The sequence below is a fragment of the Dendrobates tinctorius genome, unplaced genomic scaffold (assembly GCF_039654945.1).
Source record: "Dendrobates tinctorius isolate UK_male_01 unplaced genomic scaffold, ASM3965494v1 ptg000008l, whole genome shotgun sequence".
NCBI classification, from domain to species: domain Eukaryota; kingdom Metazoa; phylum Chordata; class Amphibia; order Anura; family Dendrobatidae; genus Dendrobates; species Dendrobates tinctorius.
The window spans coordinates 57,576,078-57,603,933 of record NW_027361676.1 but is presented as its reverse complement, the minus strand read 5'-3'; the positions used below and the strand labels follow the sequence as shown (position 1 = coordinate 57,603,933).

The 27,856-nt window shown below is 41.6% G+C and overlaps 2 long non-coding RNA genes across 2 annotated transcripts in view; both read left to right on the top strand.

Annotated features, from left to right (window-relative positions):
* LOC141091967 (uncharacterized) overlaps window positions 1-27,856 on the top strand; it is a 65,038-nt gene that overhangs the window by 11,100 nt on the left and 26,082 nt on the right. The window lies entirely within an intron of this gene.
* Window positions 13,756-17,702, top strand: LOC141091962 (uncharacterized). Its single transcript, XR_012232628.1, has 2 exons — window positions 13,756-14,710; window positions 14,751-17,702. It is a non-coding gene; the product is annotated as an uncharacterized lncRNA (long non-coding RNA).

Below are 27,856 nucleotides of genomic sequence, written 5' to 3'. Positions count from 1 at the left end.
CTGCCACATCCTTCAGTTTTGGTAGGGGTGAAGGACACAAGGAAGGACCAGGAGCCTCCAATGACGACTCGGTGCTTTTATTTTTTGAAACTTCAGAAGAGGAGGCGAGAGAGCTGGAGGCTGTGTCAGCATTGTAAGCCAAAACTTGTTCCTGAAGCTCCGGCTTTAAAAGTGGTTTACCTACTCCCAGAAAAGAGAGCCTTTGAGGCCTTGTGGAGCCAGACGATGATGCAGGCTCAACACCTCCTGCCTTAGGTGCTATTGTGCTTTTGCCACTACCAACATATGCAACACCACCACCACCATCGGGACCAGCTGGCAACCCCCGCCCACTTCCATGGAGTCTTCCACCATACTTGCTCATTTTTGTGAAAATGTACCCAAAATACCACCAGCTATATGGTACAGTAAAAGAAGGTAGAAGGTGTATCTACTATTGGTGAGAATTTGAATCTCACTACAGATTTGAGGACGCAGAACTATTGTCTCTGGCCCAGTAGAGATTACACCTCAATGTAACAGGCTGAAATTGGATGGTGTATGACAAGGTGTAGGGTGTCTATAGGATTGGTGAGAATTTGAATCTCACTATAGATTTGAGGACGCTGAACTATTGTCTCAGGCCCAGTAGAGATTACACCTCAATGTAACAGGCTAAAATTGGATGTTGAATGACAAGGTGGAGGGTGTCTATAGGATTGGTGAGAATTTGAATCTCACTATAGATTTGAGGACACAGAACTATTGTCTCTGGCCCAGTAGAGATTACACCTCAATGTAACAGGCTGAAATTGGATGGTGAATGACAAGGTGGAGGGTGTCTATAGGATTGGTGAGATTTTGAATCTCACTATAGATTTGAGGACACATAACTATTGTCTCTGGCCCAGTAGAGATTACACCTCAATGTAACAGGCTGAAATTGGATGGTGAAAGACAAGGTGGAGGGTGTCTATAGGATTGGTGAGAAGTTGGATTTGAGGATGCTGACAATGATGCTCTCAGTCCAAGTATGGACGCAGGCAGCCTAATAAGCAGGACTGCTGCACAGTGCGCACACAAAAGGGTGGAAAAATGAACGCTTGGTAACTGTGCAGAAAACAGGAAGAAAAGTATTTTTGCTTTTAAAAAAGCAGCTTGCACAGCAGTGTGCAAACAGCAATGCAGCTATCAGGGAGCCTTGTAAGGCAGCCTAATAACCAATAGAGCTGATGCACAAAAATAGAACCTCCCCTGTCACTGCACACAAAGTGTTGTGTTGTAAGTGGAAATTGCTAACAGCAGAAGCAGTTTTTTTGGTTCTTCTTCCCTGCCTAACGCTCTCCCTACAGAATCAGCAGCAGCAGCTCTCCCTATGCGAAGATCGGCATAAGTAAGATGGCGGTCGGCGTTCACGCCCTTTTATAGCTCCTGTGACGCCACACAAAGCCAGCCAATCACTTGCATGCCCTTCTCAAAGATGGCGGTGACCGATGCCTATGTCATCGCGTTGCCCACAGTGTGCGTCCTCCATCATTGGCTGAAAAAGGGCGCTGGAAGCATCTTTTGAAACGCGACTTTGGCGCTCTGGTCGCCGACCTCGTGGCCGACCTCACGCTATGGTCGAGTTTCGTTTCATGAAACCCGACTTCAGCGAAAGTCAGCGACTTTTGAATATGACCCACCCGTTTCGCTCAACTCTACTTGTAAGCCAAAATCAGGAATGAAACAAGCAGAGGAGAAGTATAACAAAAACACCTTCAGCACTTCTATATTTTTCACCCACTTCTGGTTTTGGCTTGCAAATCCTGATGTAAAATACTGACCAAATACTGAAGGTGTGAACATGGCCTTATACTACGAAATTGACATCTCTAATGGAATCTTCAAGCGACTTCTGGCAAGTAAGCAGACCTCTAGGACTCCCAAGCACGTACTTACTTCTCAACTAATCTTAAAGAAAGGTTTCAGAAGTTTTTTTTTTTTTTTTGAAGGGAGCATGAAAGAAATGTGGAAACTTGAAAAAGACGGGAGTGGATGAGAAATATTATTATTATTATTATTTATTATTATAGCGCCATTTATTCCATGGCGCTTTACATGTGAGGAGGGGTATACATAATACAAACAAGTACAGTAATCTTAAACAATTCAAGTCACGACTGATACAGGATGGGAGAGGACCCTGCCCGCGAGGGCTCACAATCTACAACGGGATGGGTAAGGATACAGTATGCGAGGGTAGAGCTGGTGGTGCAGCAGTTTGGTGGATCGGTGGTTACTGCAAGTTGTAGGCTTGTCGGAAGAGGTAGGTCTTCAAGTTCATTTTTGAAGGTTTCCATGATAAATATGCACAAAATAGAAGTAAATTGTATTTCTACCTGCCTTTGTATTCAGAATAACATTATTTTCTGCTATGTCATGACACCTAGCATTGTCTTTGGGCAAACAACATATTGTGACATAAGGTTTAACCCATTAGAAGAAAATATGAAGAACAGGTGTTTCCGCAAGTATCTTGGTCTAGAAGTAAGGAGCCTTGTTTTCCTTAATTCATGTTACAATCTTCCCTTTACCAACTGTAAATTAAGGTGGAAATATTCCCAATGTGCTATTATTTGAGTGAGCTATATTTTATAGATGTCAAAAACGAATATATCAGCTCTTAAATCAAGCTGAATATATCATCAAGGGAGAATCATAAATATATTGATTTGTCAAGATTCCTAAAAACAATTGGGAATAATAAAAATGTGCTCACTTAACCCTACTAAAATATAACATAAAAGTAAAAATGTACAATCACATAAGCCATGGCGCATGGTATGTGCAAAATAAATGTCACTTGCACAAAGCGTTTTTGATAAATGATCTTTTTGTTACGTTTTGTTTGGCTACAGAAAAGACAGGAGTCGAAATAGCACCTAAAGGAGGAAATATATCTTTTTCTGCTTTTTAAAGCCAAAAACATAAATGTTTTATGTTGAAATTCTTATATACTTAACCACACAAAATGTTTCCAGTGGTGAAAGTGAAGTCATGTGCTCACTGGCTCCTTTGGTCTGAGAACATTTTTTGACAGAAGACCCTTAAAATATAAGCTGTTAATGTTTGTAACATCCATAGTGTATGTAGATGTGCAATGGGTTCCATATTATGTGAGTTTTTAAGAATAGAAACAGAATACTCATAGCCAATCAAGAAGATTTAACTGCTTCATGACTGGTCAATTTTCAATTTTTGACCTTTTGTTCTTTTCCTCCCCTTCTTCCCAAAGACATGACTTTATTTTTTTCCATCAACATAATTGTATCAAAGTCTTTCTTTTTAAGGGAGGAGATATAGGTTTAAAAGAAATTATTTTACCATTAAATGGACTGAAAAATGGGAAAAGTAATCAAAGTGGGTTGAAATGAGGAAAATACAGTATATCACAACTCTTCCATTGTTGTGTTTTTGTGAATGGTTTTAGGTGATGCCAAATTTGTATAGTTTTTTTAGATTTTAGTAATTAAAACAAAATTAAAAATGTAAAAAATTTGACTTGTATAATCATTTTTGGAATTTCAGAAGTTTTTGCCTTTCCGTTGATAGAGCAATGTTTGTTTAGGCTTGTTTTTTGTGAGGCACGCTGATATTTTTATTGATAACATTTTGGGTACATATGATGTTAGCTCTTTATTGGATTTCTTAGGGTTACCACAGTCACTTATGTTTTTTTTGTCAATTTTCACAGTCAATTATTTTTTCAGCATTTAACGTGCGATTTAAATATTTTTTTTTTATTTTGATAGATCAGGTTTTTACATACACAATGACAGTTAATTATTTCTTTTTGTTTACCTAAGATAAGAAGGTGGCTTAAACTTTGTTTTTATTTTAAAAAAATTGAAACCTTTTTTTCATTTTCAATTGATTTAATTTTTAATTAATTTAGGGGATTTGAACCTGCGATCATTTGGTCGATTATATTATAAACTACAATACCAAACTATTGCAATATATAGTTAAACTATGGTTCACCTATGAAGCTCAGCCACAGGTTTGGCTTCATAAGAAGACCAATATCGTATTCGACAAGCCTTCAGCAGGACCCCAGTTGTAAGCCATCAGCACCCCTTGATCTCATTGCTCGGGGAGTGTTTTTGCTGGATGCCAGTTTAGGGTGCTTTCACATTGTGTTCTTTGGCCCCTACTGGAGGTGAACACACAGATGTAATAGACTGCGTCTGAGTGTCTGCTTCCTGTAGGCGTACACTCACAAAAAAAGTGCACAGCAGAGCACACATTCACTCTGCCATCATCATTGCAGTCTATTAGTGCCATCTGCGTATGCATCCGGACCCCATTTTGAGGGGGATTCTGGACATATGCCCTGAGAGGGACACATAACCCAATGTGAAAGCACCCTAATATGTGCTCGGGCAATGCAGATGTTTAAAGCTTGTCAGTGTCAGTTATTTAGAGTTGCATTTAAATAGTTAAACAGCATTAGATCTGTCTGTCAGTCAGTGCCGGGGGCGTGGTTACAGCCGCTGCTTACTATGCACTGAGCGGTGAAACCACACCCTTATAACTGAAAGCGTGAGCCTACCAGGAGGAATAAAGATAATATACCCCCGGCAGCGGGGCTCTCGGTACAGGTGCCGGGCAGTTTCAGCATACTATTAACCTGCAGAATAATCCTATATCTTCAGGTGAATTGCATTTTTTTTACATGACAGGTTCCCTTTAAGTGTATTTTCTAGTATTTCTTTACTTTTTTAAATGAAAAACCTAGTTATGACTCTCTCCAATATTTTAGTGGTATATTATTTGTGGATATACAGCATTAGCAAGGACAACCTGTAAAGATGGTTCCCCAGATGGTGCGCCACTGTATAAATGTCATGGCATGGCCCCTTTTCAAGCACTCCTCGCTCGTGATGTTAACGGCTTGTGAATACATTGAAGTTTTGGTGCGGTTTTGCCATGCAGATTTGTTAGCAAAACCTGAAGCAATCCTGATGACAGCAAAGTGAATGAGAAAATTGAAGTGTCATGCACACGTTGTGTAGTTTTGATTTGCAGATTTGGTGCAGAAAATAATCTGCTGTATGTCGATTCACTGTGCGTTTTTCACCATTAACTTCACTCAAATCAGTCAAAAAACGCAGGCAAAAACACATCACAAATGCGTGTTTTTCCTGCTAAGAGATGCAGAATTGGTGCCGAAATGTCTGCATCCGTTTACTCAATGTGTGCACATGGCCTTAGGGTTACCCCATCTGTATGTATTTTTCTTTTATGCATTAGGCTCCAGGTATTGTACTGTTTTGATTCAATGTTAATATTATTATTATCATTATTATTCAATGTATGGTATATTTTTGGCAGAGCCCCCGGCTTTGGGATATAATGCTTGGATAAAAGATCTATAGGCTATTTCTAATTTTCTTTTGCTTATGCTTTATTCCACAGAAATAAACACTTATAGTCTTGACACTGGTGCAAGGTTTTGGGGCCAGTCTCGTATAATTTGTAGTTTTGCAGTTCCTCAGAGAGGCCGATTAATCAGCAATTTCCAAACCGCTTTGTGCTATTTCAAAAGCTGGTATGTGCAGGAGTTGAAAGCCAGGATTACATTTCCAGTTTTATCTGACAGCTAAATGATGTTAGTGTGAAATAAATAACACTTCACACTTTATTTTATTATCTTTATTGCACTGAATAGACAGCTATGTGAATGTGTGGCTGTGAGCAGGACTCCCACACATCAATGATTCTTCTTTTCCTTCTTTAAACGATTGAAAAGTGTCATTTATGGAAGTGGAAGAAAATACATTTTTTTGGAAAGCAAATAACAGACCTCAGTGGCCGCTTATTGGATTATCTGCAGCATGTGCCATGAAGAAAAGTATATTACCAGGATAGGTATATAAGTTTAAAGGTACGTCTGCCATTGAACACAATATCAAAGTGTATATTGTATACACATCCTGAGCAACATCCTCTATTAAATCTAATAATAATAATAATTTTAGATAGAAAGTGCTAACATATTCCATAACAACGTACAACTCAGATGGATCATGTAAAAACCATGTCAGATGTTACAGAGTAATGGCATATTAGTGGGATATAGTCTGATTTATCATGAGAGGAATGATTTATAAGCCTTATTCCCCTGATGACGCCAGTATGGTGAAACATGTTGGGAAGGCTAAATTATTGCTAAATTTTAGTGTTAGCATTAATCGACAGCATGCCTATCTAGCTATCCATTCTTTATAGTGTAGGACTGCTGCCACACTGTATGGTTACAGGAATACTAATGCTACTTTATAGGGATTCAATTGAAAGAAATGTATATTAGGCTCTATTCACACATCCTGGTGTTTCTGGTACTGGAAAAACTGGTGAGATCCGTGTCCATGTGCCACCCGTGTGTATGTATGTGACATCTGTGTGATATCCGTGTGTTGTCCGTATCCATGTGTGCTGGCAGTGTGACACATATGGAGTGAAATACAGCATAGAAATTAAAGTGTTATGTATTAAAGATAATGATACCATATTTTTCGGTCTACAAGACGCACCAGACTATAAGACGCACCCAGGTTTTAGAGGTGGAAAATAGGGAAAAATATATTTGTAGCAAAAAATGTGGCAAAATATTTAATGACATAAATAGCATATGTGGTGTTATTATAAATAATAGTATGTTATTATGCTGGAAGCTACGGGTAGAAGAAGGTGCTGCGGGACCAGTGTGGTGTCTGTAAAGTACTATATGAAGACACAGGAGGGTGAGTATAAGAATGGGGGCACAGGGCTTATATTTAACCCCTCTCTGCCATTGGACGTACTATCCATGTGACCTGGGACTTAATTCCCATGGACGGAATAGTACGTCATATGTGATCAGCCACACATGCGGCACTAAGTGCCAGGAGTGGTCATGGAACGCTCCCGGCACTTTAACCCCCAAACACACTGTGATAAAACATGATCAAAGTGTTCCGATGCCAGCAGCAGGAGAAGCATTGGCAGGCAGGGGGCTCCCTGCGTGCTTCCCTCAGAAGAACGCGCTGTGATCGAGTTGTTCTGAGTGTCTCCATGGAGACCCCCAGCTCCAAGATGGCCACGGGGTCCTTCCGGGTCCTGCAGTGAGGTGGCTTGTCAGTGCTTGCTGAGAACAGGCACCGGCAAGCCTCCTTCACTGCCTGTCAGATCGCTGATCTGACACAGTGCAGTGCAAGGTGTCAGATCAGTGATCTGACTTTAGAGAGTAATGTCCCATACTGGGACAATGTAAAAAGGTTAAAAAAAATAATCTACCATATATACTCGCGTATAAGCCAAGATTTTCAGCCCATTTTTGGGGCTGAAAGTGCCCCTCTCGGCTTATACGTGAGTCATATACGCCAGGGGGTCAGCGGGGAGGGGGAGCAGAGGTCTCAGATCAAACCACCCCCTGGTGCGTCTCTGCAGCCCCCTGCTTCTCCTACACCTTCCTTCAGCGGTCACATGGTACCGCTCATTAAAGTCATGAATATGCGCATATTCATGATTTTAATGAGCGGTACCACATGACCGCTGAAGGAAGGAATAGCTGCCGGAGACCGTAGGAGAAGCCGGGCTGCATAGACCGTGCCAGGAGGGGGTAAGTATATGCGATTTTTTTTCACCTGTCCCCGGTCCATCGCTGCACGCCGCTCTGTCCTCCACGTCCTCTGTCAGTGATGTTCAGGCAGCAGAGGGTGCGATGACATGATTAGTGTGCACCGTGCCCTCTGCTGCATGAACGTCACTGACAGAGGACCCGGAAGATGGAGCGGCAGCGGTGTAACGGGGACATGTGAGTATCTGAGGTGCCGGGCCCTGAGCCAGCATTGACACTGGCACCTGTCCCCCATAGCGCACCAGTGTCCCCGCCTGCTCAGCACACCGGCACCTGGCCCCCAGCGACGAGAGGTGAGAATGTCATTTAATTTTATTTGCAGCAGCAGCTTCAGCATATGGGCCATATTCTATGGAGTATCTTATGGGGCATAATCTATGGAGCATCTTTTGGACATTTTATGGGGGAATAACCTATGGAGAATTTTATGGGGGCATAATCTATGGAGCATTTTATGGGGCAGCATATGAGGGCATAATCTATGGAGCATCTTATGGGGGCATAATCTATGGAGTATCTTATGGGGGCATAATCTATGGAGTATCTTATGGGGGCATAATCTATGGAGTATCTTATGGGGCATAATCTATGGAGCATCTTATGGGGGCATAATCTTTGGACATTTTATGGGGGAATAACCTATGGAACATTTTATGGGGGCATAATCTATGGAGCATTTTATGGGGCAGCATATGAGGGCATAATCTATGGAGCATCTTATGGGGGCATAATCTATGGAGTATCTTATGGGGCATAATCTATGGAGCATCTTATGGGGGCATAATCTATGGAGTATCTTATGGGGGCATAATCTATGGAGCATCTTATGGGGGCATAATCTATGGAGTATCTTATGGGGCATAATTTATGGAGCATCTTATGGGGGCATAATCTTTGGACATTTTATGGGGGAATAACCTATGGAGAATTTTATGGGGGCATAATCTATGGAGCATTTTATGGGGCAGCATATGAGGGCATAATCTATGGAGCATCTTATGGGGGCATAATCTATGGAGTATCTTATGGGGCATAATCTATGGAGCATCTTATGGGGGCATAATCTATGGAGCATCTTATGGGGGCATAATCTATGGAGTATCTTGGGGCATAATCTATGGAGCATCTTATGGGGGCATAATCTTTGGACATTTTATGGGGGAATAACCTATGGAACATTTTATGGGGGCATAATCTATGGAGCATTTTATGGGGCAGCATATGAGGGCATAATCTATGGAGCATCTTATGGGGGCATAATCTATGGAGCAATTTATGGGGGCTTAATCTATGGAGGATTTTATGGGGCAGCAAATGGGGGCATAATCTATGTAGCATCTTATGAGGGCATAATCTATGGAGCATTTTATGAGGGCATAATCTATGGAGCATCTTATGGGGGCATAACCTATGCAGCATCTTATGGGGGCATAATCTATGGAGCATTTTATGGGGCAGCATATGGGGGCATAATCTATGGAGCATCTTATGAGGGCATAATCTATGGAGCATCTTATGGGGGCATAATCTATGGAGCATTTTATGGGGCATAATCTATGGAGCATTTTATGGGGACATAATCTATGGAGCATTTTATGGGGCATTTTATGGGGCATAATCTATGGAGCATATTATGGGGCAGCAAATGGGGACATAATCTATGTAGCATTTTATGAAGGCATAATCTATGGAGCATCTTATGAGGACATAATCTATGGAGCATTTTATGGGGGCATAATCTAGGGAGCATCTTATGGGGGCATAATCTATGGAGCATCTTATGGGGGCATAATCTATGGAGCATTTTATGGGGCAGCATATGGGGGCACCTGGCCCCCAGTGACGAGAGATGAGAATGTCATTTTATTTTATTTGCAGCAGCAGCTTCAGCATATGGGGCATATTCTATGGAGTATCTTATGGGGCATAATCTATGGAGCATCTTATGGACATTTTATGGGGGAATAACCTATGGAGCATTTTATAGGGGCATAATCTATGGAGCATTTTATGAGGCAGCATATGAGGGCATAATCTATGGAGCATCTTATGGGGGCATAATCTATGGAGCATTTTATGGGGCATAATCTATGGAGCATTTTATGGGGGCATAATCTATGGAGCATTTTATGGGGGCATAATCTATGGAGCATTTTATGGGGGCATAATCTATGGAGCATATTATGGGGCAGCAAATGGAGACATAATCTATGGAGCATTTTATGAAGGTATAATCTATGGAGCATCTTATGAGGACATAATTTATGGAACATCTTATGGGGGCATAATCTATGGAGCATTTTATGAGGGCATAATCTATGGAGCATCTTATGGGGGCATAATCTATGCAGCATCCTATGGGGGCATAATCTATGGAGCATTTTATGGGGAAGCATATGGGGGCATAATCTATGGAGCATCTTATGAGGGCATAATCTATGGAGCATCTTATGGGGGCATAATCTATGGAGCATTTTATGGGGCATTATCTATGGAGCATTTTATGGGGACATAAGCTATGGAGCATTTTATGGGGCATTTTATGGGGGCATAATCTATGGAGCATATTATGGGGCAGCAAATGGGGGCATAATCTATGGAGCATTTTATGAAGGCATAATCTATGGAGCATCTTATGAGGACATAATCTATGGAACATCTTATGGGGGCATAATCTATGGAGCATCTTATGGGGGCATAATCTATGGAGCATTTTATGGGGGCATAATCTATGAATCATCTTATGGGGCATAACCTAGGGAGCATCTTATGGGGGGCATGGTCTATGGAGCATTTTATGGGGCTATAACCTTTATGGAGTAGCATATTATTATATGGAGCATCTTATGGGGCCATTGTTTACCTTTGTTCAGCATTATATGGGGTGTATTTTGTATGGAGCATCTTATGGGGCCATCATGAACTGTATGGAGCATTATATGGGGCTCCTGATTCAATATGGATATTCAAAAAGATTTAACCTACTGATGTTTCAATTAAATTTACTTTTATTGGTATCTATTTTTATTTTTGAAATTTACCAGAAGCTGCTGCATTTTCCACCCTAGGCTTATACATGAGTCAATAAGTTTTCCCAGTTTTTTGTGGCAAAATATGGGGGGTCGGCTTATACTCGGGTCGGCAGATACACGAGTATGTATGGTATGTAAAAAATATTTTCCCTAATAAATACATTTCTTTATGTAAATAAATAAAAAAGAAAAGTACACATATTTACTATCGCTGCGTCCGTAATGACCCGGCCTATAAAACTATCCCACTAGTTAACCCCTTTAGTGAACCCCATAAAAAATAAGGCAAAAAAATGCTTTATCATCATACCACCAAACAAAAAGTGGAATAACACGCGATCAAAAAGACGATATAAATAAACATGATACCGCTGCAAACGTCATCTTGTCCCGCAAATAAATGAGCCGCCATATAGAGTCATCAGCAAAAAAATAGAAAAGTTATAGTTCTCAGATTTAAGTGATGCAAAAATAATTATTTTTTATATAACATAGTTTTTATTGTATAAAAGCACCAAAACATAAAAAAGTGATATAAATGTGGATGTGTAATCATACTGACCCAAAGAATAAAACTGCTTTACCAATTTTACCATACGTGGAATGGTATAAACGCCCCCCCAAAGAAATTTATCAATTGCTGTTTTTTGTTCATTCTGCCTCCCAAAAATCGGAATAAAAAGCGATCAAAAATTGTCATGTGCCTGAAAATTGTACCAATAAAAATGACAAATCGTCCCGCAAAAACAAGACCTCACATGACTCTGTGGAACAAAATATGGAAAAATTATAGCTCTCAAAATGCGGTGATGCAAAAACAATTTTTTGCAATTAAAAGCGTCTTTTAGCATGTGACAGCTGCCAAACATAAAAACCCGCTATAAAAACCCACTATAAATAGTAAATCAAACCCTCCTTTATCACTCCTCCTAGGTAGGAAAAAATAATAAGATAAAAAATATATATTTATTTCCATTTTCCCATTAGGGTTAGGGATAGGGTTAGGGCTAAAGTTAGGGTTGGGGCTAAAGTTAGGGTTAGGATTGGGGACTAAAGTTAGGGTTAGAGTTGAGGCTAAAAATAGGGTTAGGTTTGGGGCTAAAGTTAGGGTTAGGGTTGGGGCTAAAGTTAGGGTTAGGGTTTGGATTAGGGTTGGATTAGGGATAGGGCTGAGATTAGGGTTGTGTTAGGGTTAGGTTTGGGGTTAGCGTTATGGCTAGGGCTCGGATTAGGGCTAAAGATGTGTTGGGGTTAGGGTTGGAGGTACAATTGAGGGTTTCCACTGTTTAGGCACATCAGGGGCTCTCCAAATGTGACATGGCGTCCGATCTCAATTCCAGCCAATTCTGCGTTGAAAACATCAAGTGGTGCTAGTTCACTTCCAAGCTCTGCTGTGCGCCCAAACAGTGATTTACCCCCACATATAGGGTATCGGCGTACTCAGGACAAATTGGACAAAAACTTTTGGGGTCCAATATCTCCTTTTACCCTTGTGAAAATAAAATACTGGGGGTAAAAAGAACATTTTTGTATAAAAAATATGATTTTTTATTTTTACGGCTGTACTTTATAAACTTCTGTGAAGCACTTGGGGGTTCAAAGTGCTCACCATGCATCTAGATAAGTTCCTTAGGGGGTCTAGTTTCCAAAATGGTGTCACTTGTGGGGGGTTTCCACTGTTTAGGCACATCAGGGGCTCTCCAAACGCGACTTGGCATCCAATCTCAATTTCAGCCAATTTTGTATTGGAAAGTCAAACGGTGCTCCTTCCCTTCTGAGCTCTGTCATGTGCCCAAACAGAGGTTTACCTGCATATATGGGGTATCAGCGTACTCAGGACAAATTGTACAACAACTTTTGGGGTCCAATTTTTTCTGTTACCCGTGGTAAAATAAAGCAAAAAATTGGATCTGAAGTAAATTTTTTGTGAAAAAGTTAAATGTTCATTTTTTTTAAACATTCCAAAAATTCCTGTGAAGCACCTGAAGGGTTAATAAACTTCTTGAATGTGATTTTGAGGGGTGCAGTTTTCAGAATGGTGTCACTTTTGGGTATTTTCTATCATATAGACCCCTCAAAGTGACTTCAAATGTGATGTGGTCCCTAAAAAAATGGTGTTGTAAAAATGAGAAATCGCTGGTCATCTTTTAACCCTTATAACTTCTTAAGAAAAAAAATTGTGGTTCCAAAATTGTGCTGATGTAAAGTAGACATGTGGGAAATGTTAATTATTAAGTATTTTGTGTGACATATCTTTGTGATTTAAGGGCATGAAAATTCAAAGTTGAAAAATTGAGACATTTTCTAAATTTTCACCAAATTTCTGTTTTTTTTCACAAGCAAATGCAATTCATATCAAAGAAATTTGACCACTATCATGAAGTACAATATCTCATGAGAAAACAACCGGGATCCATTGAAGCGTTCCAGAGTTATTATCTCATAAAAGGACAGTGGTCAGAATTGTAAAATTTGGCCTGGTAATTAGCATGCAAACCACCCTTGGGGGTAAATGGGTTAATAATTATGGTAATCCTAAATGACCTAAAACGGGAAAGGTTTATTCTGATTTCATGTCAGATATTGAGAAAAACATGCATATGTATCTTTTTATAAAGTGTATGTACACTTCTGGTTTCAACTATATATATTGATTCTGGTAAAAAAAAAACTATAAATTTAAAAAATATGATTTTTTTTATTGGACTGAGCAAAAGGATTTGCAGGACCCTGATCCAGTGGCCATATTTGTCATCCTTAGTCACCATACCAGAGCTTTGCAACTTTTCTATTACCCACTGGCATTTCTGGTGCCTCTTTTGATTAGTAGGTCCTGCAATATTATTACATTGCAGCTACCAATTAAAAGTGGTGCCAGCGATGCCGGCAAGTAGTAGAAGGTAGCTGCTGGACTACTGTTCTGCAAATCCTTTTGATTAACTCTTAGGCTATGTGCCCACGTTGCGTGTTAAAACGCACACTGAAAACCGGACTCCTTCCCAGAAATCGCGCGTTTTTTTCCCGCGCGATTTCACCGTGATTTTACCGCGATTCTGTTTGCGATTTTGCCGCGATTTTCTCCCTCACCCATGACAGCACCACGGAGAGAGGGGATCCGCCCTTCAGGGACAGGAACCTACAGATAAAAAGGGCGGTACCTCTCCTCCGCCTTCAGTTGGGTTCCTGTCCCTGACGGAGGGACCCACAGGACGGTACCTTTCGTGTGTCCAGGATCCGGGGCCGGCCTGACCGGTGGTGGCAGCGGGAAGGCCCCTGCCTCGGGAAGGTGCGGTGCCCGAAGCCGCCACTGCTGGGGCCCATGCGGGCTGCCGGGTGAGCGGGCGGGAGTGACGCCGGAGCCGCCGCTCCGGAGAGGAAGTCGGGGCTCGTGGGGACCCGGTAAACATGCGGGCGGCGCCGGGTTACAGAGGTGTACCAAGATGGCGGCCGCCCCGGAAGTAGAAGCCGGCTTCCGGGTCCCTAGAACCGGCGCATGCGCAGGAGCGCTCTCCCGGGGACCGCGGTGCAGGATGGGAGCGGTGACGCCAGCCGGGAAATTTTAAAATGGTGGCTGCACAAGCGCTCCAGGCTGGAGGCGATCCTGAAGGGGATAGTGACCAGCAACAGGAGCAGCAAGCCAGGCAGCAGCTTTAGCAGCAGCAGCACCACCACCACAATCATCGTCAAAAGAACGCAGTACAGATGGTCGTTCCAGTAGTCACTCCACGCAGCATAGCACGTCAGCTGCAAGGAGCAAATCGCCACCAGGAGTGCAGCCTATTCAGGACCTGACTCCATCTCCCGAATCGATACCTGCAGCCGCATACCTTTGGGTGAGTGATCTTCGTGAATGTTCACCATTGTATTAAAAGTTCCATTTCCCTTACTAGGGAAAGAAGGGGAAAAGAAAAGGGGTGCCCCACTTGTGCTAGTCCCCTACCTATTTCTTGAGAGAGTGGTTCTACACCTCAGAGCCAGCTGCCACCTTCACCATCTCACTCTGCTGCGGACACCAGGCAGCCAGAGTTCAACACCAGTTTCAGCAGTGGCTTCAAGCCAGCTGGTAACTCCACCAGGTTTCTGCAGTGGCTTCACAAGACGCTATCACCAACACCTGCCTAGACCATGTGACCCCATGGGAAAAGGGAATGGTCAAATGATCAGGGGCCAAAAACTGCTATAACCCCAGTGACCACCGGGGGCAAAAGCCAAAGCAAAGAAAACATCGAGTGCGAAAAAAAAAAAAAAAAAACGGAACCATGTACAAAAGAAATCCTCTGTTAGGAAACTCCGGATTTGGCCTCTGACCTAAAAGCTGCGATTAAATTGGAGGTCAGAGTGCCCTTATATCCCTTAAGCATAGGGACAAATCAAAAAAAAAAAAAAAAAAAGACACAATAGTGATTTCCCAGTCAGATTCCTCGACATCGGGAGAAATCACGTCAAAACCCTCAGATTCCAGTTCCTCATCCTCAGACGAGGAAACAGAGGGGCGTCACTGCTTCCCCCTAGACGAGGTGGACAAACTAGTGAAAGCGGTAACGTCTACCATGGGGGTGCTGGACCCTAGGCCGGATAAAACAGTCCAGGACATAATGTTCGGGGGACTGGGCCAGAAAAGGCGCGGAGAGTGTTCCCGCTAAATGAAAATGTGCGGGGTCTAATCAAAAAGAATGGGATAAACCGGACAGGAAAAACACCACGGTCCCTTCCCTTAAAAGGAAATATCCCTGTGAGGAAAGGGGCCCGAAGCTCGATGTAGCTGTCGCAAAGGCCTCAAAAAAAAAAAAAAAAAAATTTTGCCCTCCCCTTTGAGGACATGGGCACCCTCAGGGGTCCCCTAGATAAAAAGGCAGATACCTTTCTTAAAGGTGCAGGGCAGTTAGCTGGAGGTAACCTCAGGCCAGCCATAGCGGGACGCCAAGCGATAAAATCCTAGACTCTATCCCAGTAATAAGGGGAGCGGCTGCCTTCCTAGCGGACTCATCCGCAGACTCAGTCTGGTTATCGTCCAAAGCAGCAGCACTCTCAAATGCAGCTAAGAGGCCCTTTCGGAATAGAAAGTTTCTTTTGCGGAGACCACCGAGAGAGCAAAGTGGGCTGACAAGAGAAGAGATAGAGGGTTCCTCCTCGGCAACTTGTCCTGAGACAAAAAGCCCTCTAGGTGACAGTTTGCTCAGGGTGGGGGGAAGGTTAACCCTTTTTTCTCCCAGCCTGGAAAAGAATATCAAACAACCCATGGACAGTAAACCCCTAATCCAGGAGGGCCTAAGGATAAACTTCTCTCCCTCCCGCCTCAAAAGTATGTAATGACTCCGCTAAGATCCAGTATGCAAGAGCAGAAAGCCCTAGGAAACGAAGTCCTAAGCCTGGTAGAAAAAGGAGCCCTCCAGGAGGTTCCCCTGCAGGGAAGGGGCAAGGGGTTTTACTCCCCTCTTTTTCCTGGTGACCAAGCCAGGCGGCAGGTTTCAGACAATTATAAATTTTAAAAAAAAAAAATTTTTTTTGGAGTCAATCAGGTCCACCACCAATCTCGGTGTTGGATCTCAGCGACGCCTATTATCACATCCCCATTCACAAAAACTCCAGGAAATATCTCAGGTTAGCTGTCTCGATAAAGGGCGAGATAAGAGAACTCCAGTATAGAGCCTTGCCATTCGGAATATCTGTAGCTCCACGGGCAGAGATGATGGCCCATATAAGGGAGCAAGACATAATATTAATCCCGTATCTGGACTATTTTTTATTAGCAACCAGCTTGGTTCAAAAACGCTGGGAACAGGGGGACAGAGTGATGGGCACTCTGCAAGGCCTGGGCTGGCTCCTGAATCTAAAAAATCAAGATCAGAGCCCAGCAGAGTACAGGAATTCTTGGGTCTAATATTGGACTCAAACATTCAAGAGTGCCGCCTCCCAGACCGCAAGAAGGAGAAAATCGCTCAAATTGTAACAAGAGCCATCCAAAATCCCTCCATGGCATTAAGAAAAGCGATGTCACGACTAGGTTCTCGCTCCGCCTGCCTGCCAGCAGTCCAATGGGCTCAGTTACACACGAGAGTTCTACAGTGGGATGTACTAGCCAACTAGTCTGCAGTAGGGGGACACCTAGAGGGTCGTATTACCCTAAATTCAAAAACTACTCATTCCCTAACCTGGTGGAAAAGCCAAGACAACCCTTCCAAAGGGATCCCCTGGGTAACAAAAAATAACACACATAGCTACCACATATGCCAGTCCCACAGGGTGGGGAGCACACATGAACAACGAAGTGGCCCAGGGTACGTGGGGAGTTCAAGAATTAGAAGCCTCCTCGAACCAGTGAGAGCTCTTAGCAGTGGGCTACGCATTAGTACACTTCTTACCCCTGCTCCGGGGTCATCATGTCCGCATATTTCGGACAATCGAGTTACAATAGCATATATAAATCATCAGGGGGGAACCAGGTCCCGAGCCCTAATGGAAACATTCTCCAGAGTCCTCAAATTAGCAGAGGCAAACCTGCTATCTCTGTCACCACTACACATCCGGGGCACGGAGAATCAAAGGGCAGACTTTCTAAGTCGCTCCCAATTATGACAAGGGGAATGGGTCCTAAAGCGGTCCGTTTTTCGGCAGATTGTAAAAATGTGGGGGGACCCGGGCATAGATCTGTTTGCCGACTTCAGAAACAAAAAGTGGAAACTTTCTGCTCCATAGACCCCAGGGGGAATCCTCTAGCTCTGGACGCCTTCATACTCCCATGGACATGGGGCCTAACATATGCCTTTCCCCCGATCATGCTGATACCAGCAGTGTTAAGAAAAGTCAGAGAGGATGGGGCAGGAATGATTTTAATAGCCCCCTTCTGGCCCAAAAGAACCTGGTTCTCCTGGCTAAGAATATTCTCTCTAACCGACCCATGGATCCTCCCAGATCTCCTGGACCTGCTATCGCAGGGGCCAGTGTTACACCCTCAGGCAGGGAGATTCCATTTAACAGCATGGAATTTGAGAGGGCACTGATGAGAGACAGAGGAATTTCAGAGAACCTGATAACTACACTACAAAAAAAAAAAAAAAAAAAGAGAAAAAATTCTTATCCACTTCGGAGGTAAAGGTTCAGGATGAGGTTCACATTGACAAAATCCTAGAATTTCTACAAAAGGGCCTAGAACAGGGTCTAGCGGTCAACACATTAAAGGTACAAGTAGAGGCCTTGGGCACCTTTATAACCATAATGTGGTAGGTAATCCCTGGGTGACAGATTACTAAGGCCGTATCCAGATCCGGGCCGATAGCTAATCAAAGATTACAATCATGGGATCTAAATCTTGTACTATCCACGCTAACAGGCCCTCCATTCGAACCTATTCACTCAGCATCCCTAAGAATCCTGTCGTTAAAAACAGTGCTTCTTTTGGCGCTAACATCAGCTCGCAGAGTGAGCGATATGCAAGCTTTATCAGTAGGGCCACCTTTCACAAAGATTCTAGATGATAGGGTCATTTTAAAGCCTGACCTGGCATATCTACCCAAAGTGTCATCACACTTCTATAAGTCCCAAGAGGTAGTCCTTCCTTCATTCTGCCCAAATCCTAAAAAGAAGGGAGAAGACAAATTCCACACCTTAGACGTGATGAGGTGCCTAGTGCAGTATCTAGAGGCCACCAAGAAATGTAGGAAGGAAGGCTCTCTCCTTGTGTGTTTTCAGGGACCTTGGAAGGGACTCAAAGCATCTAAGAGTACCCTGGAAAGGTGCATAAGGGATGCGATTGCCCTGGCATATTCATCCAGTGAAAATACCATTCCGGAAGGGTTGAGAGCCCATTCCACAGGAGTGATGGTGACCTCATGGGCTGAAAGATCTGAGGTATCAATAGAAAAAATCTGTAAGGCGGCCACCTGGTCATCACCTTCGACCTTTTTTAGGCACTATAGATTAGATCTAGCCTCTACGTCTGACCTGACCTTCGGGAGTAGGGTCCTTCAGGCGGTGGTCCCTCCCTAAGCTACCAATCTCTGTAATTCTCTCCGTGGTGCTGTCATGGGTGAGGGAGAATAGCTTAGTTACTCACCGATAACGGTGTTTCTCAGAACCCATGACAGCACCCGCTTATTCCCCTCCCCTTCACGAGTGTGGTGGGCACGTTTTACTGTTAGTAGAGTGTTTCCGTTTAGACACGGTGCTTCTGATAATAAGCAATATTATAATGTTATGCATATATTTCTGTTGTCTAACTAACCTGGAGACCCTCTGATGCTCTGTAACCAACTGAAGGCGGAGGAGAGGTACCGCCCTTTTTATCTGTAGGTTCCTGTCCCTGAAGGGCGGATCCCCTCTCTCCGTGGTGCTGTCATGGGTTCTGAGAAACACCGTTATCGGTGAGTAACTAAGCTATTCTCAAGCACTTTCCAAGCGATTTGAAGCATTGCTTGGAAAGTGATTGACAGGTTGGTCACACTCATCAAACATAGTGTTTGACAAGTGTGAGCAGCTTTTTACTACTGAGGCCGCCTATGCGGCATCAATAGTAAAAGATAAAATGTTAAAAATGATAAAAAAATAAAAAACCGCGGTATATTTACCTTCCGACATCCCGAGCCTCAGCGTTCCCAGTAATGCCTTGCGAGACCTTTGATGACGTTGGTCTCGCGTTACTATAGCGATCTCGCGAGACCGCTAGAGTCACGCGAGACTACGTAATCACAGGACCTTGCCGCAAGGCATTACTGCGAACGCTTAGGCCGTGAATGCACTGCGGGACGTCAGAAGGTAAATATACCCCGATTTTTTTTTTTTTTTTTTTTTTTATTCTTTTTTTTACAGGGGTATGGTACCCAGGGCCTGGAGGACAGTCTCCTCTCCTCCACACCGTGGGTACCAACCGCACATGAGACGCTTAACTTCCCGCATGGTGGGCATAGCCACATGCGGGAAGTAAGCGATTCTCATGCATTCCTATGGGTGCGGAATCGCAACAATTCTTTGCGATTCCGCACAAAAGAATGATTATGCTGCGATTTTTTTCCACAATGCGATTCTACCGTGGAAAAAAGCGCAGCATTAGTACAGCATGTGCGGAATGCCATAGCAATGGATGGGGTGCGTTCTGTACACAATCTTTAAACGTTTTTGCAGCATTTTTGCTCCGAAAATCGCGGCAAAAACGCTTAAAAATCGCATCGTTGGCACACAGCCTTAAGCTTTTGTGGAGGGGTGAAACTTTGCCAAAATTAAACTAAAAGGAAGACTTAATAAACATTTTGTCAAAAGAAAGACAAAGAAAAAGATTACGGTAAACTACTAGATTAAAATAAAGTGAACAGGTACACTATAGGTTTAGGGTCGTGCTAAACTATCAGAAGTGTGAGTGACAGCTCAGCCGTCCAATCTGGGGCAAGTGCGTTCTGAGCTGTGAGTATTGTGAGTTCCGTCCAATCGCCAATCAGGGCTTGTCCCTGCCCTAGAATGGACGGCTGAGATGTCACTCACAGTACTGACAGCACAGCACAACTCTGGTGCTAGAGGGCAGTTGAGTTGTCACTCACTTTGTCCAGGATTCAGTAAGTGGTAAAATTGTGACAGTCTTTTCGTTAAAGCCGAAGCAGCTTACTTTGTTCTTTAAAAGCTAAACAAAGATTGCTCATACTTACTTTTCACATACAGAATATCGTATATAATGCTCATGCGTAGTCTTCTTTAATCGTTGTTAGGTAAGAAAAATATTTGCCAAATCTTGAAACTTACCAGAGGTGTGCTTATCTCTACTGTATGTGAACATGTAATTATGCATTGCACATTATGGGTAGCATTAGGAAAGGCATTTATAAACACTGACTACTGTGCAACAGATCATTGAACATTACACATCATACAATTTAGATACCAGACAATTAATTTATCATATGTATTTTTAGAAAATTCGTGCTCAACAAATATTCTGCACTTATTTATGTAGTTTTTAAGATCTCGGCTTCATTATTTATATCTAGGTCTTGGTCCCACAATGCTCAATTTGTTACTGTGACTGTTTTATGCCTCTAACAAGCTGTGCAAATCTGTCCATAGTTAAGTGATGGGAGGTCCTAAAGGTATCACAACCTTGTTTAGGGCCTTTAGTGTTTGTTTTTTTAGAGCATTGAGAGAATTTTTATGGCTTATTCCCATTTTTAGACATTATCGCCTATCAATGGGATAAGTGACAATTTGCTGATCAGTGGGACCTGACCACTGTGAGCAGTCTGAATAGAGTGGAGACCAGAACTGCACACTCCTCTACATTTATTCATGGTGGCTCAGTGGTTAGCGCTATTGCTTTTCAGTGCTGGTGTCATGGGTTCATATCCCACCAAAGACAACATCAGCAAGGAGTTTGTATGTTCTCCCTGTATTTGCGTGGGTTTCCTATGGGTTCCCAGTTTCCTCCCACACTCCAAAGACATACTGATAGGGATTTCGAGCCCTGATGGGGAAAGAGATGAGGCTGTATGTAAAGCGTTGCAGAATAAGGCTGGTTTTACACTTACCACATTTTTTGAGGCCCGTTTTTGCGGGCCGTGTCGCTGCATTTTTTGTGTTGTACCACAATAACGGGCTGCAAAACATGTTTGCAGATCGCTGGTTTTTTTCTCCAAAACTATGGAAATAGTATCAGAAAAAAAATCGGTCTTCCGCAAATCAGAGGTGACGGCACACTGCAAAAACAAACTTCCGTCTGTTTTTGTGGCCCCATTGAGTCAATGGGTCATGTCCGTACGCTGTGAAAAAGATCGAGCAAGCTCGATCTTTTTTCACGGCCGCAAAAACGGCCCTCACAGCCGTACGGCATACTGCACACCCTGTAATTTTTGCGGGACGATTTTGCGGCCCCTGGAAATGCATTGGGGCCGCAAAATCGGCCCACAAAAATACGTTAAGTGTAAAACTAGCCTAAGATAGCTCTGTCTAAGCATGCACAATAAATAATAATAATAGTAAATTCTCTATGGGATTTTCAGATATGGCACTTGCAGCCTAGTTCCCAGAATTGGTGGCGGTAAACTCCACCAATCAGCAAGTTGTCACCCATACTGTTAATAGGTGATAATTTCAAAGAAGGGAATAATACTTTTAGCAACAAAACAAAATGTCATTCGTTTCACTATCCAAGCAAGGTCTTAAGGTTAGATTGCATGGTCGACAGCACAAGTCACAAAGAAAATCCAGCATATTCCAAAGGACAGTAACCACTAAAAGATATAGAAGGTTTATGTGTTCATTCTTGGATTATACATATTGGGGTACGGAAATTTGTATATTATTATTATATTATATATGTATTGATAGCTGTAACTGCAATACATTTGTAAACCTTTTATAAAACACATAAAAAGATGTGTGTTCATTGCCAGAAAGACCATAATATACAAGTACCGTTATACCAACTATGGCTAAATACTAAAAGCGGTTAAGAAAAGGAAATTTTAGACTTGTATCTGTCATTGCCTTATGCCATGTTTATAGTTAGCTCTACTCCATTTCTACATTGGCAGGGCATCAATAACTAGTAAAGACATTTGTAAGCACCTCCTGAAAATGAATGCAGTTCTTCAAGTCTGTCCAAATCATACTTCATGCAGAACATTTCTAATGTGCTTCATTTTTTAAACTTATCCACAATCTTATGATACACATACTTTAGAAGAACGCTCTTGTTTGTTCTTCATGTGTTATCTCTTGTTTGCACATATGAATATCTGTCCAATCAGATAATGAGAATGTATACAGTAGCCCTTGCCCAAAAGATGAGTGTGCGGTGATGTGTGTAATCAGGGGATCAGGAGATTAGAAAATGCTGGAAAATACGCTGATATGTGGAAAGAAATGGGTCACAGGAAGCCGATGACAAAGATAACGTGGTCAGATCAATCACAACTCCCTTTTAGTCTCAATTTAATCTATATTCTGTCTAATTGCCCAAGAATTTTTAAATTACAATTAATCTTAACTCCTTCCCAAAGAAAGATGCAAATAAACATCCTGGGCAGCTCTCCGCAAGTGTGGAGTGGGCTGATGAGTTGTGTCACCTCCACTCACGGTTGATGCCGGAAACGTTACATCAATTGCATCTATGTCAACAGCGACGGTCTACATTTAGTGGAGCAGTTACAATCGCAGGATACCATTGGCTTACCATGACAGCAGGGGACCTACCTACCATCTTGGTACTTTGTTGTCATTGATACTATGGTTTTCACTATATATATTGAAATACTGTGGTACTGCAATAATGCTTGATCGCAGATTCATGTCTCCAAAGGAAAGTAAAAAAAATTTAAAAAAAAGTTAAAAAAAACGTTAAAAAATCTAAAAAAAAAATAAAATGATATGGGTCTTGGAAAATGGCATCACAAAGGAAAAAAAATGTTATTATAAATAGTTATTACAAAATTAAAAAATGTTTACATTATTTAAATAGAAAAAAAATCAATGTAAGTTTGGTATTGTATGTTCTCGTGTTTGTTGGTTTCCTTTGGGTTCTCTGTGTGTGTGTGTGGGAAGAAACCAGACCCATAATGATTTTATTGTGAGCCCCAATGTGGACAGTGATGATGATGTCTACAAAGCACTGTGGAATTAATGTCGCGATATAAGTGAGTATATTAAATTAATAAATGATCTCACTGAAGTGGAAAATCACAATAGGAATAAATTACACTTAATGACCTTATATTCAATGCAATAAATTGTCCACCAGTCAATTCATTTTGGTTATCTGAATCCACCAAAGAAAATCTCAAAACATGCCAGTATGTTCCTCCGGTAAATTAGCCACATGTCATATAGAAGAACAGCTATGTTTTGGCTGACAGGCCAGCCTTTCTCAAACACAGTGATGAAACATAGAAAACATCCAATAAGTAGTAAATGAGGGGAACCTAATTAACTATGTTCATCAAACATTTAGCACATATGCCCCTCAATCTAAATTACACCTGTGTACAACCAAATGGTCTAAAAGAGAACATGATCTACATTTAAGATCTTCAGCAGAGATGGGAGAATCGATGTTCAGGAGTCAGATCCATCACCTAGGTCAGCAATCTGTAACAGCTGGGTCACAGGCTTGCGAATCTCCTTACCTTACTACTTCTTTTGAATAGCATGTCATCATGTGTTTTTCTGGCGTATCAAAAGGAGACAAAGCAGCCATACTTGCAAAACCATGCCCAGACACAAATGCACCAACAGGATGCAGCAAGTTCCCCATGATAGAGGTGGGGGGAGGAGGGGCAGCACAGGTGCAAAATACTGAAAACAATCACTTAACAACACACCAGACAACCGTGGAGTGGCTGCCTAGTATACTAATTGCACACAGGTGTTATTGTCATCAAGAGTCATTGCTGGCCATTCTGGGTTGCTTCTTGAAGGATGTTTGGGGCCACTGTCCTGCTGGTAGACCCATGAACACAAACCAAGCTTCCTGACACTGGTTACAACATTGTGACTGAAAATCCATAGGTAATCTTCAAATTTCATGATGCCTTGCATACCGTCAAGGAACCAGTACCAGAGGCAGCAAAAAAAAATCTTTGAACCGCCACCATATTTGACTGTAGGTAATTTGTACTTTTATTTGTAGACCTCATTTCAATTTGGTAAACAATAGAATGATGTGCTTTACCAAAACTCTTTATAGGTCTCATCTGTCCACAAGATGGTTTCCCAGAAGGATTTTGGCTTACTCATGAGCATTTTGGCAAAATGCAGGCTAGCTTTTTTAAGTCTCTTAAGTGTCATTAATGGGGTCCTCCTGGTTCTCCTGCCATACTGCTTAATTTAATTCAAATGTTGATAGATAGTTTGAGCTGACACTGATGCACCCTGAGCAAGCAGGACAGCTTGAATTTTTTTGGAACTTGATTGGGGCTGCTTATCCACTATCCAGACTATCCTGGGTGGTAACCTTTCATCAATTTTTCTCTCTATCCACGTCCAGGAAGAATAGCTGAAGTGCCATGGGTTGTAAACTTCTTGATTTTGTTGTACACTTGTAACCTTGAGATTGTTAATATTGTTCAACAATTTTGGTTTTCAAGTCCTCAGACTGTTCTCTTCTCCTCTTTCTGTACTCCAAGCTTAATGTCGCACATACAGACACAATGTAAAGATTGAGTCAACTTCTCCCCTTTTTATCTGGTTTCAGGTGTTAGTTTCATATTCAGAAAAAATGAAAATTTCAGCTTCTTAAAAGTGCAAAAACTAATTGCATGAGTCCATAGTGTGATTAAGGAGCAACGCTTTTTCAAACGCTCTTCATTGATCTTCCTCAAAGCTAATGACACTGAATCACAGTAAAAATTGCATAAATCACAAGACATACACATATACAATAAACTGTTTACAAAATAGTCCAATATGCATGTATATCTCTCATTAATCTTATAGGAATTGTCATTGTATAGATGTACAAAAAATAAAATCACCTTTAAACATATTAGCACAATTCAAGTAATCTAGGCAATGGAAATAACCATTCTTCGGAGCTTTAAAGTTAGTTTGGCCATTTTTCTTTCCAGTATCAATATCAGATTATAATAATTCTTACCTTAATATTCCTATTCCTCTTATAGGTGTTTCTTGGGAGAAGGTGATGAAAAATTAAAAAGCGCAAAAATTAATAATTCCTTGTTCATTAAAGTGTGTACTAGTGCTTACAGGGATAAATAAACTATGAAATGACAGTCATGCAGGCGTACACTGTAACTGGTGTCATGATATTCATTTGGGCAGATTTACCATTTCTGATGCATTTTTGATGCACTTTGCAATACATTGGGACAAGCACCCTTTTGAAAGAGACCCTCACATTTTAAGCCTGGAAAAGCTATAAAAAAAAAAAAACCTTGGACCTCATTAAGATGTCACTAAATTTTCTCATATGCAAAAAAAAAATGGTCCAATCTACATCAGTGTTTTGGATTAGATTTACATCAGTGTTTGGTCAGTGTCAGGTTTTACCATCTGTGTTCCATCAGTGATTTTCTCATATGAAAAAAATAAATAAAACAAATGTATTATACAGTTTCTCCTACCAATTATAATGTTAAAAACAGATGAACGGTCAGCACATGAGTTGCTCATGGATGGCATGCATATACTGCCGTTGATTTTAGCATATATCCAGACTTTACTCAGTTGAAGGTCAGACATTTCTCAAATTTTTTTCTTGGCACACAGTCTGCAAAAAAATATGTACATGTGAACAGCCCCATAATATATTCTAGGTACATTTTCAATCCATAAAAAACATGGATGGAACAAATACTAAATTAAATTACAAAATTTAACCCGTTTGCGCCTGAGCCTGTTTTCACCTTTGTGACCTGTCCCATTTTTACAATTCTGACTACTGTCACTTTGCGAGGTAATAACTCTGCAACGCTTCAATGTATCCCATTGATTCTGAGGATGTTTTTTGCGACATTTTAAACTTCATGATAGTGGTAAAATTAGTTCGCTATTCATTGTGTTTATTTCTGAAAATATCAGAAATTTGGCAAAACTTTTGAACATTTCACAATTTTTTATCTTTATGCCATTAAACCAGAGATTTATGTCACACAAAATAGTTCATAAATAACTTTTCCCACATGTCTACTTTACATCAGCACAAGTTTGGAAACATATATATTTTTTTTAGTTAGGAAGTTATAAGGGTTAAAAGGTGACCAGCAATTTCTCATTTTTCCAACAAAAATTACAAAACCATAATTTTTATGAACCACATCACATTTGAAGTGACTTCAATGTGACAGAAAACACAAAAAAAGTGACACTATTCTAAAAACTGCACTCCTCAAGGTACGCAAAACCTCATTCAAAAAGTTTATTAACCCTTCAGGTGCTTCACAGGAATTAATAGAATGTGGAAGGAAATAATGAACATTTAACTTTTTCACTCAAAACTTTTACTTTAGCGCCACTTTATTCATTTTGACAAGGGTAACAGGAGAAAATGCACCATGCAATTTGTTTTGCCATTTCTCCTGAGTATGCAAATCCCCCATATGTTGTGCAAATCTACTGTTTAGGTGCATGGCAGGGCTACAAAGGGAAGGAGCACCATTTGAGTTTTGGAATGCAAAATTGTCTGGAATCGATAACGGATGCCATGCTGCATTTAGAGGGCCCCTGACGTGTCTAAACATTAACAGAAACCCCCACAAATTACCCAATTTTGGAAACTATACTCCTCAAGGAATGTATCTACAGTGTGTGGTGAGCACCTTGGACCCTTAGGGGCTTCACAGAATTTTATAATGTTGAGTCGTGAAAATTAAAAAAACTAAATTTGCCCTCCAAAAATGTTCTTTTAGCCCCAATTTTTTTATTTTCACAGAGGTAAAAGGAGAAAATTGATGCCAAAATTTGTTGTGCAATTTTTCCAAAATATGCAGGTACCCCACATTTGTTGGAAAATGACTGCTTGGGGGCATGGTAGGGCTGGAAAGGGAATGAGTGGTATTTTGGCTGGAATAGGTTGCGGATTTGAAGAGCCCCTGACATGCCAAAACAGCAAAGACTCCCACAGGTGATCCCATTTGTAACCTGAACCTGTCAAGCATTTTTTTCTAGGGAAGTAATGAGTATTTTTAACCCTCAGGCGATTCAGAAATTGTATAAAATTGCACTGAGTAAATGAAATATTACTATTTTTTTCCACTAAAATGTTGCTTTGACCCCAAGTTTGCAATTTTCAAAAGGGGTAATAGGAGAAAATGTACAGTACAATTTGTTATATAATTTCTCCTGCGTACATCAATAAGCAGTCAAAAACTACATTGAGGCACAGTGAAAAGCTCAAAAGGGAAGGAGCGCTATATTACAGTTCAGATTCTGCTTCACTGGTTTGAAGGGGCAATGTCACATTGGCAAAGCCCCTGGGGGTCCTTAGTGCTCTGGACAGGAATTGTGGTGCTTGCAGGACCCTGGGGGTCCTGAGCGCTGCAAGACTACCGACCGCTCATAAACATCGGCGCTGCACAAAGCCCTGCAAGTGCCAATGTTTATGAACAGTGAGCAGTAGGAAGCAGTTAACACAGTTGCATTTGGCTTCCAGTTATATAGGTGACGTCGGCGCAGTTTCAGTCACCGCTCTCTGCAGGTTAATAGCGTTATTTTACATGACAGATTCCCTTTAAGTGTCCCAAAATGTTTG